We start from the raw sequence: 18,643 nt of genomic DNA on the forward strand, positions 1-18,643 counted from the left end.
AATAATTATTTAATTAATTAAATCAATAGAAAATAATACTGTAATGCCTCGGATTCCCTATTATGGTTAATGGCTGGATTAGTAGGCCGGGAGGGCCATAACTGTTTAATTATGCCATTAAATGTGTTTATGCATGTTTATGAGAATTATATTATCATATGATGTTAAATGCATGCATGTGAGTCCACATGTGTTTACAGGGGTATTCTGGTAATTTGGCCCGTTGAGGGTATAACTGAATACTTGCTTGTATGATAATGATATATTGTGAGACCACATTATAATGTGGATTGGTTCGAGTATTCCGACATGAGACGATCTTTAAACATGATTTTATCGGGTTGGTCATAACAGGTTTGAGCTCGGGGCTCGGGGTGAGTCTCGGGGTGAATTTAAAGGTTATAGCGTTACCAAGGATTTTAGGGTAACGGGTTATGAAATATTGGTGTTCGAGGATATTAAGATTAGCGGGAATTGGGAAGCGTTAATTATGATTAACGGGTTAAGCTAGAAGTACCAATTTTGCCCTTGGGGTGACTTTAGAGGCTTAAGATGACATAAGGGAATTTTGGTCATTTTAGGGAGGATTTATATGATGTTTAGTGGTTGAAGGCTGTAGAATAAAACAGAACAAAAACAGGGGTTCGCCTCTCCCTTACCCGTACCTCATCTCCTTCATTGCTCCTTTGGTGGTTTTGTGTTTTTGGTGATAATTCAAGCTAGGGAAACTTAAGGGCTGGGTTGGAGACTTGTGTGGAAGGTTCAAGACAAGTTTCAAGGTGAGTTTTGCCATTAATCACAGCTGGTACTCTGTTTTTGTTTATAGTTTTCAATTCATGTTCTTGATGTGGGAAGTATGAATCAAAGGAGGTTTTTGGTGTTAGTTGATTGGGGTTTGGTGTGAGTGAGATAAGGATGTTGTAAGGGGGTTTAATTACATGTTTGGAGGAGGTTTTATGATGGTTTGAGGGGCTGGTTTGAGAGAAAAACGCACAGGGGGAAAATCTGGTTCGTGCGTGGGCTAGTTGCTGAACTGGGCTGGGTGCCGCAGCACAGCTTTTGTGTGCCGCGGCCCATACGCGTCTGGCAGATAGGGCTTGGGGGCGTGCCGCGGCACGGCTTTTTGGGGCCGCGGCCCATAAGGCCAAATTTTGCTAAAAGTGGTTTTTAGCTTAGGGATTCAAACCATAGGTCTCGGGGTTGGACCTAGTACCCGGTTGGGTAGTATTTGAGGTCTCGGGGGCTGGGATTTGGTTTGGGAACCCTCAGTTATCATTTTTATTGATGAACCCTATATTTTGGTTATGACCAGGTGACCGTCGAGGAATTTAAAGGTTGATCGTTCTCAGGGGTCGTTCATATTATAATTCTTACTCGAACCAGAGGTAAGAAAACAGTGTAAGAATATATTTGCACCCTGTATAGATATATGGCATGTTTGGTTTGATATTTGAGGCATGCTGGTTGATATATGTGGACATGGATTGCATATTAAATGCTATTGAACGCTGATTACCTGCTTGAGACACTGACTAGTCAGGGACCGACTCTAAAGTCGAGAATCACGCATTGAATGGCTCTATAGCATTAATGCCAGACCGACCCTAGGGTCGAGAAACTTACAAGCGCTTGCCTGGCTTATAACCAGATGATTATAGCCAAGGTATATGACCCCGGTGACTGTTTGTCACATGGCTAAGGGACGTTGTCCATAGTTTTGACTCCAGAGTCGTGAGAAAGGTTATGTTGGTGACTAATCACCATACACCTGTCCTAAACAACTTATGAAAGATTCATTTCTCAGTTAAGCCCTGGTGACCCTATCGTCACATGGCTAGAGGGAGCGATGCTCATTATTGTGACTTTTGGCTATTGTCACCTAGTTGTTGGACTGATAGTCCTGAATGGTTATTATGATCGTTGTTGATATTATATCATGTTTTATTATGTTTTCTTGCTGGGCCTTGGCTCATGGGTGCTATGTGGTGCAGGTAAAGGGAAGGAAAAGCTTGGCCAGCCTTGAGTGGAGAGCTTGGGCGGTGTGATGTACATACAGGGCCGCTTGACTGCCACGGTCAAGGAGTTCTCAGAGGGACTAGGGGTTTACCCTATTTTTGCCGCTTAGGCCGGCGGGGATTGTATATTTGGAACTGTAGCAACTCTTTTGTAACATGAACTACTTGTAAACATTTTAAAAGGGCTCATGAGCAGTTTATTTACTTAATGAAAAGTACCCTTTCCTTTTTACTGGTTTTCCACCTTAACTTGTTAATAACACTTAGATCACGTTTTTAACCAAAGGACTCGGGTAGCGGGTCAAATTTCCGGTTCACCGTTCTCCGTAACTGTTCTGGGGTAGCCAGGGCGTTACAAATACAGGCCTTGATTTTAAGTCCAATGGGCTTATAATCAAATGGGAAATTTCACGGGCCTATAGCCCATGATAATTTCAACATAGGGCTTCAAAATTGTTATTATTTTATTGATTTTTTAATTAAATTAAATGGCCTAATTGAGTTTATAAAAGGAGTGCTTAGAGAGAAGTCAAAACATAAGTTTTGATAAGTCACAAGTCAGATTTTCTAATAGTTTTAGATTCTCTCTAAACACAAGTCCTTTTCTAAGCCACTTTGTTATTTTCTCTTCTTCTCTCTATATCTATCTCATGTGTTGAGAATTGCCTACGCTAGTCTAGGTGGTTCTAAGGATACATTGGAAGATTGTGAAGAAAATAGAAGATCGGTTCAGTTTCTTGATAATACTCTGCGACAGAGAGTATACAAGAGTTAGAGAAACTGAAGGAATGACTCTTTAATTCCGTTGCGTATACTGTAAGTATTCTATTCTTTGTTTCTCTTTGAATTCAATTTTAGAAACATGTTTTAGGCTATCTCGTATTAATTTGTTTAATATGAGATATACATGAAAATAAATAAATATCATGTATAAGCTAATCCAACAACTGGTAATCTTTATTTTCATGCATGAACATGTTTAAAATTTGATTATTTGATATGTTTGAATAATTTGATGGTTTTTCAAGTTTTTATGAACATATTGATTTTATGTGAATTTTATCAATTTTTAGGTTATTTTGTTGTGTTTTCTATGCTATTAATTTTTATATATGCTTTATTTTGTGTAAAACGTGTTAAAAATTAATTAGAAAATGGTTTTGGTTGAAAAAATTGCACACAAATTTTTTTTCGAATTTTTTTCTTCTGACTGCCATGCACACACACATGCGCACGCACGCGCGCATCCCTCGGCAGCCTTCTTGTAGAGTCAAAGAACTTTACTTAGCTAGTTAGATAGTAGTATTATAGTAATTATAGTATTATCTTTGTAACTGTGGATTTTTTGTTCAGACCGGGAATTATTTGGACACTCATAGTAGTACTTGTAGATTTTCTAAGTTTAACCTATAGTTTAAGAATATTAATGTTAACCTAAGGTTTGATTATATGACTGATATTAAGGATAATATTTATTATACTATAAGGTTTAGATAAGGACCAATAGGATTTTAAGCACATGTTATGAATGGGTGATTAAGGATTAAGTATTTTTGAAGAATAAATTTAATAAGGGGTAAAGTTTGAATGCTATAAGGTCAGTCAGCAGCTTTGAATACGTTGAGGGCTTAGTCAAGGCTGTTTACTCCATTCAAACTTAGCTAAAAATGTGTAATTTCGTGTTTAATTAATCAGCGTGTACCGATATATCGCAGCTATAGGGGGCGATATATCGCAGCACGTAGATACGGAAAACACGAAACGATGCACGATAGCCTCGGGCATACTGGCCCAGGCGATATATCGCCTCCTTCAGTATATTTCAAAAGTTTTTGAATTCTTTTTCCTTTCAGCCATTCAACCTCTTGATAAGTCCAACACTTTTTGAACGAGTCTTCAGCCTCTGTTGAACAATTATTCAAATTATTTTCACCTAAAAAGCTATTATTTTTATTCAAGTAAAATTAAGATCCTTTCATTCCTAAACTCTATAAATAGGACCTAGTACCCAGCCATTATTCACCTTTTACTCTAAGTTCAGAGGCTGCAAGTTGCTAAGTGAGTGTGAGAGTGTAAACACCTGGGTTGGGGAATCATAAGCTTGATCACCATAAGCTTATCAAACACTTTGGGAAGTAAGGTTTCATAGTATTTCGGTTCGAGGTTTAGATTGGTCTACAAGTCTTCAAGGTATTTCTATACCCTAGTTCATTGATATTATGTTATTTCTTTCTCATAGTCTTCTACTCAGTCTTCTAACCTTATTCTTATTTTGGTTAGGAAATCTAAGAACTTACACATAAGTTTTTTGGTAAGTATGTTTCTCAAAGGTTTAGTCATTCCATTCCTTCCATTCTTTTCATTACTTTTTCTTCAATCTACTCACCATGTTATATATGGTTTTAGGAGTGTTCCAAAAGTCTCAACGCTGTCCTCTTATCCCGGTAACTTTGGTAAGGAAAATAGGATAGAAATGCATATGTTATATGTCTTATATGTTATCTTATGTTTCTTATGTTATGATATGTATGTTTGTAGGCTTGGGCATATGACCTATATGACTAACAAGACCCCAAATAGATTATGGGCATATGACCTACTTAGCTAGTAGGACCCCACTAATCTCATGGGCATATGACTTGTTTAGTCTATGGGACCCCAAGTAATAATGGCTATTATAGTATGTGTATGATAAAGTGTTATGTTATGTCTTTATGTTTCTCATGAAATTTATGTATATGAAGTATGTGTTAGATTTTCCTTGCTGGGCATTAGGCTCATTCCTTTTTGTTTAAATGTGCAGGAAAATAGCTATTAGTGGCGGTAAGGTTCGTGGATGCTTGGAGATTGTGTATCGATGGTGAATGGATTCAAGGAGTCGAGAGTTCGATTTCGAGGATGTAGTCTTTTATTTATGGGTTTATGTGTAATTTTCTGCACTTTCTATGTAACTCCTTTATTTTAAATTATGTTTTGTTTTTAAGACAATGGGATCCCATATCCTTCTTGATATTTTTGTAAGTAACTCTTATTTTTACAAGTTACCTAATAAAATTATGGTATTTTCGCAATGTAAGCTTTATGAAGGATTTGTATGTATAGTTTCATTAATGGTCCAAAAGTCTAGAGTAGTTGGGTCATTACACTTCTGTGCTGCGCGCGCACACCACTGCAGCCCATGTTCATCCTTTTTTTTTTTAAAAAAATAAATAAAATTAAAATTGTGGATATTTATTATTTATAATCAAAGCCAAAAATATCATATTTATTTTGTATTTAAAATTGTTTTTTAAAAAAATGATATTTTTGTTAGTTGAGATTTAAATAATTAGATATTTTCTACAAACATTCAAATTCAAATTTAAAAATAGACTAACAACTGTTTAACGCCCAAAATGTGACTACACTAAGCGGTAGTTGCAGTAAGATCGGGCGGTCGATCCACAAGGAGGTAACCTAAAATCAAAAGATTAGTAGAAAATAACACAAAAAGTTAGTAACAAGAAGTAAATAAAATTGCAAATGGAAAGAGGTTTGAGATTTTGGTATTGTATTTTTTTGATGAAATGATAAAGTGAGATAGGTGAGATAAATGTAAGATGTAATCAAGAGTTTGAGAAATGGAAAGGTTTCAAGAATCATCCATATGCTTGCTTAGTTACTTGGTTACTTGATTTACAAAAATACACAAGTAAATAGTTCACATCCCAACATTTACTTGGAAAATCTAACATTAAAGTTCATAGTTTTTCTAACAAAAGTTCATTTGAGTTATAAAGTTCTTTACTTTAAAAGCACAATGTTAATCTTATGAAAAATCTAAAAATGACAAAATACCCAAGGGCAATAATGCAATAGAAGATTAGACATAAAATTATGTATCAATATTACTTTTACTAATTAGAAGCACATAGAAAGAGCATGACTAATCCTATATACTATTAGCATAAGTAAATAAAGATAACAAAATAAAGATAGAGATGAAAGAACATAAATAACTCAAATATATTACATTAAGAACATAGTAAATCAAAGTAGCAAAATAACATCACTTGCATATGGAATCATCCCTAACCTTCCTAGGAAGATTAGGCCATTATGCTCATGATTCTCACAAAATTCTAAAAAGAAAATATGAGAAGAAGGTGAGTGGAAATTTTGCTATAGTTTCTCTACTCTAAAAATTACATACCAAATGTGAAGAAAGTGTCCCTATTTATAGATGGGGAAAATGACTAAAAAGAAATTAAACAACAAAATGGGGTTTACAAAATAAATCTGAAATATTAATAATAAAATATGATTTTGAAAAATCAAATCTTAATATTAATATTACCCTAGCTATTTTTGTGTATAGTCAAAATGCTCTTTTTCTAAAATACCACAAAAACATAATCTATAAAGCTCAAAATAGCAATTTACAAAGCCCAATACCCACAAAACATGGCTGGTGACACAAGAGGGTTTTGACCCATTTTCAGCCAATGAGAGAGTGCCACGTAGGCAGCCCTGGCTGAAGAAAATGCCTTGGGCCTTGACTGGGTCGTTGGGTGCTTTGGGAGGGACATGGAATGATGAGGGGCATGTGATGTTGGGCTTTCATATGCATTTGGGCCTTTGTGGAATGGTCACGTTAACATGCTGAAGGATATGCATATATGTGCATATGGGTCAATGCATTTGGAGGATTGATGGGAGGTCACGTGGGGAGCTTGCTGAAGGAATGAAGCAAGGACTAACAAAAGGTCAAAGGCTGGGTCAAAGGTGAGTCAAAGGTCAAAGATGGCTGCTGGGACGCGTGGCATGCAAGGAGCGCGACAAGTGGCGCGCTGGAGAGAAGGGAAAGCTGCGGGCCTAGGGTGCTTTGGGCCGAATTTCTGGGCTTCAATTTTTGCAAAAATGCCAACTTTTCCTCCATTCTTCAACTTTATTTATTTCTTTCTTCTTTGTGACAAAATGCATATTTAATTCCTACAAAATAACAATAAATTAAAATCATAATTAAATATTTTCATTTATAAAATAAATCATATTAATTTAATGAAAATATTAATTAAACTTAATTTATTTTGGCTATTAACCAAAATAAATAATGCAATTTTCACCACTAATCAACAACTTAATTTTAAATTTTTTAATATTTTAAAATATTAGAATTATGATATCAGATATTTAAGATATTTTCATTTAAATTCTTGATATTTTTATTAAATCTTTATTTGAAAATATAATTTTTAATATTTAAATTATTTGAAATTTGAACATTGTTAGTTAGATATTTTTATGGATATTTGAATTTGTTTAACTATTTTGAGATATTTTAGGGTTGTTATAACTATTTATATATATATATATATATATATTTTAATGGTTAAAATATTAGCTAATAGTTATAACAACACAATATATTTTGAAAATAGTTAAGATATTGATTTTAAAATTTAAAATTGGTTAAATTTTGAAAAATATCATTTTTTTCAGCTAATTAATAAAATATTTTTTTAATGAGGTTTAAATTAACTTTGGTTAATTGTTGATAAATCATATTTAAATTTTTTTTTTTTATCAAATTAACCTAAAACTAAGTTAATTGTTGATAAATGAAATTTAAATTAAGTATTGTTAATTGTTGATAAATTTCATTTAAATAGACTTATTTTTTGTACAAATTTAATTAATTTGAATTTTTTGATAAATTCTAGATAATTAATTGTGGTATTTTTGCAAATGAAATAAATTGTGGTATTTTTGGATAAATTCATAGAATTGCTCATATAGTAACATGATTAGGCTCATCCAATTATAACATGTCTATTTGCACCATATGTGGTATTTTTGCAATTGGGCTTAGATGCATATAGTGGCACATATGTTTGTTAGATATATGGTATTTTGCCAAATAAAATATTCATAAAATGATAGGTTTTATTTGGGCCCATTAGAAAATGTAAAGTTTAAATTCCTCTATTATGAGTGATTCCACTTGTGAATGCTCATTTGCTTTGCATGACTATAATGGGCCTAATCAATTAATAACAATTAATAAAACAAAGGTTTAAATTCCTGTTTTTTGGACCTTGTATGGAAGATAGGGGCCTTTGTAGTGGGAATGACATACTGGACCCAGCCCTCCTCCATACAAGCCCAATTGTTAAGGCTCATTTACCTGAGTTTGACTTAATTGTATAGGTTCATTATATTAGTTAAACCTAAATATTGATTAGCAACAAATTAATTCTAAATTAATTGAATTTGTTTCAATGTGAAACTTTAGAATTAATAAGAAATTATAGGACTTTGGTTTTAAAAAAATTAATCTGTTTAATTTTTTTTTGGGAAAACCATAGTCATTAATTTTCTAAAAATAAATAATAAAAATACAATTTTTAATTTTATAATGAGCTTATTTTAAGAATTTTATTCGATCTCCACCGTTGATTTAACATAGTCAATAGCTTAATGGGGCCTCGAGGCGCTTTGATTCGTCCCCCTACGGAAGGTATTCATTAGTTATTTTGACAATGTTAGATTTCGAAAGATAAATAATTATAGGTCAAATTCTACTAGACTCACCCCTACGGTGACTACTAGGACTAAATCTATGATTATTAAAACCGTGGGTCTAGCTCATAAAATAAGAGATTTTGTTTTCTTATTTTGATCGAATAGTAGGTTGTTAATAGTGGTGTCCATTATTAAATGAGTTTACAACTCTATTTAACTAGTGATATTTTTTACTCTCACCAACCGGGACAAGGATATCATAGATTAGTTAAAAACCTAAAGAAATAGATATATGACTGTTTTTGGTATTTTTTTCTCATATCTTACGTATTTTTTATATATGTTGTGCTATTTATTGAAATTTGTGTGAATAGAAGTTTTATTGAGCAAATGTGATTGATTTCTATTTTATTGATAATTTGTAGTTTTAAGCTAAGTAGTGTCTGTGTATACTCCCATCCTTTCTCAACTTTCAATGGACAAACTCACTGGAGAAAACTTCATTAACTGGAAGCAGAATATCAACATAGAGTTGATTGGTGACAACTTTGAATTCGTCATGATTGAGGAATCCCAAGAATGAGCACCGTGTCCGCACGTTAGTGATGGCACCATCAATGCTCGTGATGGTACCGTAAATGTTTGGATAGCACCGTCTCTGCACGTTCGTGATGGCACCGTAAATTCTCGGATGGCACCGTGTCTGCACGTTCGTGCTCAACTCAACTCAACTATGGTCTGACGCAGCTCATGAACGAGCTTCAGATTATTGAACCTGTCATGGGTGGACCTAGTAAAGGAGGTGAAAATAAGACTACTGATGTTGCTGCTCATCTAGCTAAGGCTGAAGCTAACCAAGCTTCGTCTTCGAAACCTGGAAACAAGAGGAAAGGTGGACAAATAAACAACCCCAAGCCTGCAAAGGCTGCAAAGACGAGTGCACAACCAAGTGCACAGACGCCTAAGGGGAAGAACAAGAAAAACAAGAAAGGTAAAGATAAGTGTTTTCACTGCAAAGAGAAGGGGCATTGGAAACGAGATTGCCCTAAGTTTCTAGCAGCGAAAAACAAAGTTAACGATTATAGTTCATTTATCTTGGAAACATGTGTTTTAGAGAATGATAAATCCGTTTGGATTATTGATTATGGAACTACTAACCATTTTTGTAACTCTTTACAGCTTCTTGAATCGTGGGAGGAAGTGAACGAATGTGGCTTAAAGCTTAGAGTTGGGAACGGAGCGTTCGTTAAGGTCCAAGCTAGAGGAATAGCTTGTCTGAAGTTCGGAAATAAATACTTAATTTTAAAAGATGTATTTTTTATTCTGGATTTCAGTAGAAATTTAATTTCAGTTTCCATGTTGCAATTAGAACGATTTGTTATGACTTTCACAAGTTTTAATATATCTATTTCTTTCAATGGATCACAATTGTGTATTGCATGTTTGGAAAACGGGTTTTATATTCTGCGACCTAACGAACCCCTCGCTCTTAACAATGATTTATTCAAAGTAGCTAAACCTAGGACCAATAAACGTCAAAAGACCGATAACAAAAATATGACGTGTTTATGGCACTTGAGACTAGGTCACATTGGCTATGATAGGATTCAAAGACTTACAAAGGAAGGACCTTTGAGAGAACTCACCTTAGGTGAATTACCTGTTTGTGAATCTTGTCTAGAAGGCAAACTAACCAAGCGTCCATTCTCTGCAAAGGGTGATAGGGCCAAAGAACCACTTGGTCTTATGCATTCAGATGTTTGTGGACCTTTGAATGTACAAGCTAGGGGTGGTTTTGAGTATTTCGTCACTTTCATTGACGATTACTCTAGATACTCATGTCTTTACCTAATGCATAGGAAATCAGAAACATTTTCAAAGTTTCAGGAATTCATAGCAATGGCTCAGAACCAATTAGGTAAAACGTTAAAGATCTTGTGATCTGATAGGGGTGGAGATGATTAGTGGTGAAAAATGCACATTTGTTGATTTTAATTGTCAAAATAAATTAAGTTTTAATTAATATTTTCATGGAATTATTATCATTTATTTTATAAATGAAAATATTTGATTATAATTTAATTTATTGTTATTTTGTAGGAATTAAAGTTGCATTTTGTCATAAAGAAAAGAAAGAAGAAAGAAAGAAATAAAGTTGAAGAAAGGAGGAAAAGTTGGCATTTTTGCAAAATTGAAGTCTAAAATTTGGCCCAAATAGCCCAAGCCCAACAAAATATGTCTCTTTTATACCATTTAGATGCATATGGATATGCATGGTTAATTAATGGGTATACTAATCACATATGCATATTAATCTTTGGAGATTCCTCCTTACTAATGGTCTGATACCATTAGCCAAAGTGCAAACCCATTTGGACATCTATTTGCCAGGCCACCAACGTGACTCCTCCAACACAACTCCCTTCAGCCTCACTCCAGGCCCAACTCAGCTGAGGCTCATTTGAAGCAGCCCAATCCTCTCCCAGCCAGTGTGACGTGGCACTCCCTCATTGGCTGAAAATGGGTCAAAACCCTCTTGTGTCACCAACCATGTTTTGTGGATATTGGGCTTTGTAAATTTCTATTTTGAGCTTTAAAGATCATGCTTTTGTGGTATTTTAGAAAATGAGCATTTTGACTATACACAAAAATAGCTAGGGTAATATTAATATTTCAGATTTATTTTGTAAACTCCATTTTGTTGTTTAATTTCTTTTTAGTCCTTTTCTCCATCTATAAATAGGGACACTTTCTTAACATTAGGTATGTAATTTTTAGAGTAGAGAAACTATAGCGAAATTTCCACTCACTTTCTTCTCATATTTTCTTCTTAGAATTTTGTGAGAATCATGAGCATAATGACCTAATCTTCCTAAGAAGGTTAGGGATGATTCCATATGCAAGTGATGTTATTTTGCTACTTTGATTTACTATGTTCTTAATGTAATATATTTGAGTTATTTATGTTCTTTCATCTCTATCTTTATTTTGTTATCTGTATTTACTTATGCTAATAGTATATAGGATTAGTCATGCTCTTTCTATGTGCTTCTAATTAGCAAAAGTAATATTGATACATAATTTTATGTCTAATCTTCTATTGCATTATTGCCCTTGGGTATTTTGTCATTTTTAGATTTTTCATAAGATTAACATTGTGCTTTTAAAGTAAAGAACTTTATAACTCAAATGAACTTTTGTTAGAAAAGACTATGAACTTTAATGTTAGATTTTCCAAGTAAATGTTGGGATGTGAACTATTTACTTGTGTATTTTTATAAATCAAGTAACCAAGTAACTAAACAAGCATATGGATGATTCTTGAAACCTTTCATTTTCTCAAACTCTTGATTACATCTTACCTTTATTTCACTTATCTTATTTCATCACTTTATCAAAAATACAATACCAAAATCTCAAACCTCTTTCCATTTACAATTTTATTTACTTCTTGTTACTAACTTTTTGTGTTATTTCCTACTAACCTTTTGATTTTAGGTTACCTCCTTGTGGATCGACCGCCCGATTATACTACAACCACCGCTTAGTGGTTGTCACATTTTGGGCGTTAAACAGGAGAATATTTGGATATGCAGTTCCAAGATCATTTAACTAAACTTGGGATTTTATCACAACTTACTGCCCCAGGTACTCCGCAACAAAATGGTGTAGCGGAACATCGAAACATAACTTTATTGGAAATGGTTAGATGCATGCTTAGTTACTCAACTCTACCAACTTTGTTCTGGGGACATGCAATTGAAACCGCGAATGACATTCTCAATGTCGTGCCGTCAAAATCAATCCCCAAAACACCTTTAGAACGCTGGAATGGTTGTGAACCTAGTTTACGCCATTATAGAATCTGGGGGTGTCCCGCTCACGTCCTGAGGAAAAAGGAGGGAAAGCTAGAACCGCGAACTGAAGTTTGCATGTTTGTTGGCAATCCTAAAGGTACTCAAGGTGGACTTTTCTATAGTCATTCAGGAAAAAAAAAAGTGTTTACTTCTATAAATGCTACTTTTCTGGAAAATGACTATGTCTAGAATTTTAAACCTCGTAGCAAAGTAGTTCTAGAGGAGATGGTTAAAGAATTGACTCCAACCAATGTTCCATCGTCATCAATGCGAGTTGATGATAAAATTCCCACTCTTCACGTGTCGGTTTAAATGAAGAAAGTACCACTGTTCCTGAGCAAACAGTCACGAAGCCTCGTCGTAGCGGGAGGGTTTCTGGAACCCAGTTCGCTATGGTTTGGATGGTGAAACCAATATGGTTGTTGGTGACACTAGTGACGATGATCCGTTGTCTTTCAAACAGGCAATGGCTAGCCCTGAAAATGAACTATGGCTCGAAGCCATGAAACAGGAAATGGAGTCCATTTACTCAAATTCCGTCTGGGATCTTGTGGAAGCACCTAGTGACTTTAGGGCCATTGGGTGCTAGTGGATCTTCAAGAAGAAACGAGGCGTTGATGGAAATATTGAGACTTATAAAGCTCGATTAGTGGCAAAGGGTTATACCCAAAGAGAAGGCATGGACTGTGAGGAAACTTTTAGTCTGGTAGCCATGCTCAAATCCATTCGCATCCTTCTATCCATAGCAGCCGCTCTCGACTATGAGATATGGCAAATGGACGTCAAGACAACTTTTCTTAATGGAAAGCTTGACAAAGTCATTTATATGGATCAACCAGAAGGATTTAAAGTATCTGGACAAGAAGGAAAAGTTTGCAAGTTGAATAGGTCCATCTATGGACTTAAGCAAGCTTCTCGTTCATGGAATCTTAGGTTTGATGAAATAATCAAAACCTATGGCTTTGAACAAAATATTGATGAGCCCTGTGTTTACAAACTGAAGGCAAATCAAATAGTGGTATTCCTAGTTCTTTATGTAGATGATATCTTACTCATTGGAAACAATGTTAAGAAATTATCAGATGTGAAGAATTGGTTGAGCACTCAATTCCAGGTGAAGGATTTGGGTGAAGCAAGTTATGTTCTAGGTATCCAGATCATCAGGGATGGAAAGAACAAACTCTTAGCTTTATCTCAAGCAGCTTACATTGATAAAGTGCTTGAACGTTTCTCAATGAAAAATTCCAAGAAATGGTGTATACCGTCCCGCCATGGAATTCATCTTTCAAAGAAGCAGTCTCCCCAGACTCCTGAAGAGGAAGATGCAATGAGAAAAGTTCCTTATGCATCTGGAGTTGGAAGTCTGATGTATGCCATGTTGTGTACTAGACCAGATATCTGCTATGCAGTGGGAGTAGTGAGCAGGTATCAGTCAAACCCAGGACCGGAACATTGGATAGCAGTTAAGCATATCCTGAAGTATTTGAGACAGACTAGGGATTATATGTTAGTCTACAAGGGTGGTGTTCTGAACCTTGTAGGCTACACCGATTCAGATTTTCAGATTGATGTCGATGACTGAAAGTCTACTTCTGGAATGGTGTTTACTCTTAGGGGTGGAGCTGTGATTTGGAGAAACGTAAAGCAGTCTGCAATCTCATATTCCACCATGGAGGCTGAGTACATAGTTGCGTCAGAAGCAGCTAAGGAAATAGTCTGGCTAAAGAAGTTCTATTCGGATCTTGGTGTTATTCCAGAAATGGATAAACCGCTTGTGTTGTTTTGTGACAATACAGGAGCGATAGCCAACTCGAAAGAACCTCGAAGTCACAAGAGGAGTAAGCATATAGAAATGAAGTATCACATTATTCGAGAATATGTGGCCAGAGGAGATGTGAAGGTTATGAAGATTGCAACTGAAGACAATCTTGCGGATCCGTTTACAAAGACACTAACATAAGCTACATTTGATAAGCATATCAAGGAAATGGGATTAGTAGAATTAAGGCATTAGTTTCAATTAGTGCAAGTGGGATTTTGTTGGGGTTTTATGCCCTAATTAAAATCCAAATTCTTTGTAATCTCATTTTATTATCAATAAAAGAATAGAAATCATTTTTTGACTTGGTCAATCACTTTTCTCACATGTTTTATTTTCGTGATTATTTGTTTAATATAAACTTATATTAAATCCCGAGCATATAGCTAATCTTATTTATAGTGACGTAATCACAGTGGAATATAAATATGATTATATGTTCAAAATAAGTTAGTCCTAAGATTAGTCAGTGCACCGGATTTACACTGACTTGCCAATCTACGATATGATCTACTTACACATTACAGTGTTATGTTATTTTCAGAACATTAGCAAAGTAGATAAGATCGGATGTATTTGTTACATCAGACAGGACCTGTAATGCCCTGAATTTCCTAATAGGGTTTAGGACCTTGATTAGGAGACTGGGAGGGCCATAATTGAGTTATGATGCTATTTAATGATCATATGCATGCTTATGTGAATTATATTATTATATGATGATAAATGCGTGCATATGGGAGTAATTATAATTATAAGGGTATTTTGGTAATGTGACTGCTGTGGGCATAATTGTGTATTTTGGGTGTATGGTTGTGATTAATTAATATAGCCACATTATAAGGTGGATTGGTTCGAGCTAGTCGGCATGAGGCAATCATGGAATGCAAATGCTCGGTCTAGTCATAACGGGTTTAAGTCCGGGGCTCGGGGTGAGTCTCGGGGTGAATTTAATGATTAGAGCGTTACCGGGAATTATAGGGTAACAGGATATGATTTATTGGTATTTTAGATTATTGAGAATAGTGGGAATTGGAGAGTGTTAATTATAATTAACGAGATATGCGGGAAAGGACGGTTTTACCCTTAGGAGACTTTAGAAGCTTTTATTTGACCTAGGGGCAAAGTGGTCGTTTCACCCCTAGGATGTATATCAACCCAAGGCTGTAGAAACCTTCAGAACAAAAATAGAGCATCATTCACATCTCCTTCTTTCTCTCCCGTACATGTTCTTCCCTTCATTTACCTTTGAATTTTGAGAACCAACTTGAGGCAACAAGCTAGGAGAGCAAGGCTTGAGGACTTAGGACCTTGGTTCAATCAGTGAGGGGCAGTTAAATCAAGCTTCAGGTAAGTTCCGGCCATTAGTTTTATAGTATACTCTGTTTTGGCTTTAGACTTTCAGCTTGTAAGTTATTTGTGGGAAATTGGAATTAATGGAAGTTTTGGTTGGTGTTAACTTGGGTTTTGATGAGGGTGTGTTGTAGATGAAGTTTAGGGGTTGAATTGAATCTTTGGATGATGTTTGGGACTGGTTTGAGGGATTGGTTTCAAGGAAAAACGCAGGGGAAGAAAGCTAGTGGCTTGCTGGTTTGCGTAAAGGGCCGCGGCATGGCTATGGTGAGCCGCGGCCTGTGTGGATTTCTGGGGAGGTTTTGCCTCTGTCTGAGGTGTGAGCCGCGGCACGGCTAGGGAGGTTCGCAACCCATAGAGGCATTTTTTGCCAGAAATGAGTTTTTGACTTGGGGATGCTAGCCTTAGGCCTCGGGAACGATCCTACTACTTGGTTTAGTTTGGATTGATGTCCCAGAGGCTAGAGATTGGTTTGGGAACCTATGTTAATCATTTTTTATTACTGGTGTCCCGTATTTGGTTATGACTAGGTGACCGCTAAAGGACTAAAAGTTGATCGTTCTCAAGGGTCGTTCTTTTAATCATTCTAGCTCGAATCAGAGGTAAGAAAACTGCACCCTATGTATATGTGACATGCATGGCTGTTATTGGTACATGTTGGATTGTTAAATATAATGCATATGATGCATGAGAAACATGTGATTAGGACATGCTTAATATGCTGAGTATGATATCGTTCAGAGATTGAGCCTCTGTGTTCGTGCAACCCACTAACTGATCCTGGTCTATAAAGACCCAGCACTTTCTCCCCAAGGCACCTGAAATATCTTTACTATCCATGGACACCCCTGTCCCCAAGGCACTCTTCACTCTTGGCAATTCTCCGTAGAGAAAACACCACTATTCCATCGTCCAAGACGATCATAAGTCCCATTCAAGTCTACCCTTGAATGCACTATTAACCTGATTCACAAACACCTAGCATCAAACCAATTACCAAGATATACTCAGCACTCACAGTGCTCTAATCTGATACCAACACCATCTTTTACATAATTTCCTCACTCTGATCTCTAACTGGTCTTAACCAGATCCAAGATCCACCTTAAAGGATTCCATCTTACTCAGCAATTAAACCTTTAATTCTTATAATTCCACTGAGCCACCCAAAACAGTACTTACATCTGATTCCATTTTTGGTACTAAATCAGTCACCAATCTAATCTTCTTTTAATAAAAAGAAGGTCTGACAGACCATCTGGAAACACATTTAAAGAAAACCCACAGACTAATCCAGTCTGTCCTGATTTCACTAATACAATCTAGGTGATATCCACCTCGCTAGCCAAGAGTTCCATGCATCCCCCTGCACAACTCTAGCTCTCACTACAAGTATCACAAACATATCAAATCCATGCACAGTGCCAACCGTCACAAGACTTCCCGCTCACAAACTTAAGAATTACTATACTTTCCTTTCCATTCAAGACTGCTCTTTAATTACTTAACCAATCCAAACCCTGGATCAAACCCAAGCCTATCATAACCAGCTTTATCAGAATCCCTGATCAGTCCTTGCCATAACTCAACTTATCTCTTAAGTTGCCAATACCATATTACGTTTCCCATCACAACATAACCATGTGTTCCATATATACCATCAATATACCTTCTCTATATACACACCAACAAAAGATAACATGGCGCCAAAGCCAAACAGCATAATTCACAACTCAGAACTAGAAAACTGACCTGTCACCCCCGAGGAACTAGTCTCGGTCTCAGACTCTGATTGCCCTGGAATAAACACTCGAGCTGAAGTTGAGCTGACTATCCTCCTTTGCTTAGGCTCTCTTAGACTTGGACAATCCTTCTTAAGATGCCCAACCATCCCACAAAAGAAACATGCCTTTGCTCGGCATTCTCCCAGATGATGCCTCTTGCACCGAGTGCACTTTGGACGGGTCTTCCAGCTTTCCCTGTTACTCGTCTCAATAAATGGAGGTACAACTATCTGAGCTCTGTGCTCTCCAGCACTCTGCTGCCCAACCACTAAACTCTCAACAGCAAGAGCCTTCTCTACCACCTGAGCATAGGTAGAGACCTCATACACTGGAGCAGCTCTAATGCCCTGAGCTATTCCAGGATTCAATCCCTGAGTAAATCTTTCCTTCCGAGCCATATCTGTGGGTACCATGTCTAAGGCAAACTTGGCCAACTCATCAAATTTAGTAACATACTCGGTCACTAATGCATTACCTTGAGCAAGATTCAAAAACTCATTCATCTTGGCAGTCTTAGCTACATCACAGTAATACCTCTCATTAAACAACTGCCTAAATTCTTTCCAATCCATCACAGCTGTGTCTCGTGTCTGGGATACTACCTCCCACCATGTCCGGGCATCATCCCGCAGTACACATGTAGCACAGATCACTCTATCGTGATCCACCAACCCCATACTATCAAGAATGGAGCTGATCATGCCCATCCATTGCTCAGCTCTGAATGGATCTAGGCCTCCCTCAAATATTGGGGGATAAAACCTCAGGAATCTTCCATAGAGAAATTCCCATCTGTTCTCAACCCTAGGCTGAGCTGAAACTGATGCCACCCCTGGCATAGGAAAGGCAGAGGTACTACCCAACAGACTCCACTGTTGCATCAAATACTTGATCTCTTTTTCCTACCTCTGCAATCTTAATTGCAAGTCTGTAAGCGTCTGCTGAACATTCAAAGATGCAGACGAAGAACTGATACCCTGGCTGTAACTCCCAGCCCCTGTATAAGTATCACTAGGCCTCATAATCTGCCTTGAATATAAACCTGCTGTTTCAATCTGCAGTCAATAACTTGACCTATTAGTCACAATAACCATGTCAAGGGCTTTCTCCCACGGAATAATCCTTACCACACCATAATCATAAACCACTTGTAGTGCTACAACATGCCCATGGCATTCATACATTATTCATAATCCCTGCTCTTCCAACACTCAAACCATGCTTCTGACCCCAGCAGGCAAATAACACAATTATATATATATTCACAGAGCAGGTAACCATATGATCACAGTCATATATATATTCACGGAG

Source organism: Humulus lupulus, chromosome 7, assembly GCF_963169125.1.
Source record: "Humulus lupulus chromosome 7, drHumLupu1.1, whole genome shotgun sequence".
NCBI lineage: Eukaryota > Viridiplantae > Streptophyta > Magnoliopsida > Rosales > Cannabaceae > Humulus > Humulus lupulus.